The sequence below is a fragment of the Pteropus alecto genome, unplaced genomic scaffold (genome assembly GCF_000325575.1).
Source record: "Pteropus alecto unplaced genomic scaffold, ASM32557v1 scaffold155, whole genome shotgun sequence".
In the NCBI taxonomy this organism is placed as follows: domain Eukaryota; kingdom Metazoa; phylum Chordata; class Mammalia; order Chiroptera; family Pteropodidae; genus Pteropus; species Pteropus alecto.
Window position 1 is genome coordinate 22,756,695 of NW_006438113.1, and position 1,823 is coordinate 22,758,517.

Sequence of the window (1,823 nt, forward strand, 5' to 3'; positions counted from 1 at the left end):
GGGAAAAGTTTATGTAAATTGAACAAATTTGAAAAAAAGATGTCACTGAATTCAGTTGAATATTTTCAAGTGCTTGCATTCACATCTTCCTAGAAGACTCACTTTAAGGAATAGATACATTTATGAAACCACTAGCCTAAGTGTATTATGGTTGTATATATAGTTATAATACATCAGCTATTATATCCATTGTCTATATGTATAATAAAGTGATGAACAGTGACATCTGTTAGAACTATGTTTCAGTTTTGACTAGGACTGTATGCCAATCAAATCAGTGCACAGTTCTCACCAACTCAGGACCATCTCCATATTGGTCAGTCAATTTTTCTTTGTATTAGAGTCGTTTTTCCTTATAGATGAGTCCTGCTCATCAGCGGGAAGCTCGTGGAAGAAAACGAGAATGAGTCAGTACATTCACTATGGCGAGAGATATTATTTTGATACTATATTAGTACTTTCCTTATCTCCTACTAAAGAACAGCATATAGGTGTTTATATGTAATGAAGCTATAGTGTTTGCTTCACTACTTTTTGCAAAAGAATTTTATAAAGTTTTTGAACACTTTTTATTTCTTAAACTAAGAAGCACTCTCCCATATATGTTATCAATACCATTGATTTTCTTCATAATCCCTTTCTCCTCATAGGCAAACAAATTTAAAAAAACAACCACCATGTGAGTTACAATCAATTTCAAGTTGGTAAAGTCAAGTTTGATGCATGTTGATTATATGTATGGTAGTTAAACTCTGATGGAAGATAATTTGTAACATTAAGAGGCTGTTAGTTCTATCTTTTGGCACCAGAGTTGCTTCCTGGTGTGACTCATTCTTTTTTCCTTATTGCTATACTGCCAATACACTCTGAAGCTCCTCATAAAAGCATCCCCAACACAATTTGGATTGAAGAGTTTTGAAAGATGTGTTTACTCCTCTACAAGAACTCTATCTGGTTCAATAAAGAGTATTTATCTTTAAACTGAAAAAAAACCTGGACACATTTTTTTAAAGTGTAGATCTAAAAACTACCCCTCTATATCTACCTGCAGTGTAAAAGAGATAGTAAAAAGAAAGCTGATATAAAATAGGAATTTGAAGTATTTTTTTTATAGCAATCATTTTAGAAAAGCTGCTATTGATCTTTTGTGCAATAATTACTTATAAAATTCACCCTGAAACACATTCAGCAGAATTACGAGCCCAATGTATCTGTTTTTGCTGGGTCAGGTGACCTAGCTATAGGCATAGCCTTAAAAATGAAGAGTGTGTGTATATATATATATATGTGTGTGCGCATGTGCGTGTGCATATGCACGCTGTGTGTGTTGTGGGAGAGAGGAAACAAGAGTTAGGAGGATTAGCCCTCTATCCCCAGATGCTGGTAAATCTGGCTTCCTTGAAGAAAAATAACTGAGAGAGTCCTTTTTTGTTTTGTCACACACTATCCCTTCATTTATATATTTCTAACGAGTGGATCCTCCCTTACCTCATCCCCTACTCTGGATCTCCTGATGCCATAGTTGAGGTTTGGCTAGGGCATCTAGAAGGGCACCCTTTACAAAATTATTGTCTGCTTCAAGGTTGCAACTTTTTGTTCACTTTGGGGCTCATTGTGTACCCATTTCTCAATTAATGGTGAAATGCAACATGGGACTATTTAGATGTATTTGGGCTCAATACCAGGTTGTGTGGATTAGGAGTTCTGGAGGATCCAGTTAAGAAGTAGATAGAGATATAGGAATCAGGTGAAAATTAAAATGTAGGATCCATTTTGTTGTCTTTGTAGGAGCCTCCTTTTTACCTGCATGCAAATCTAGACCT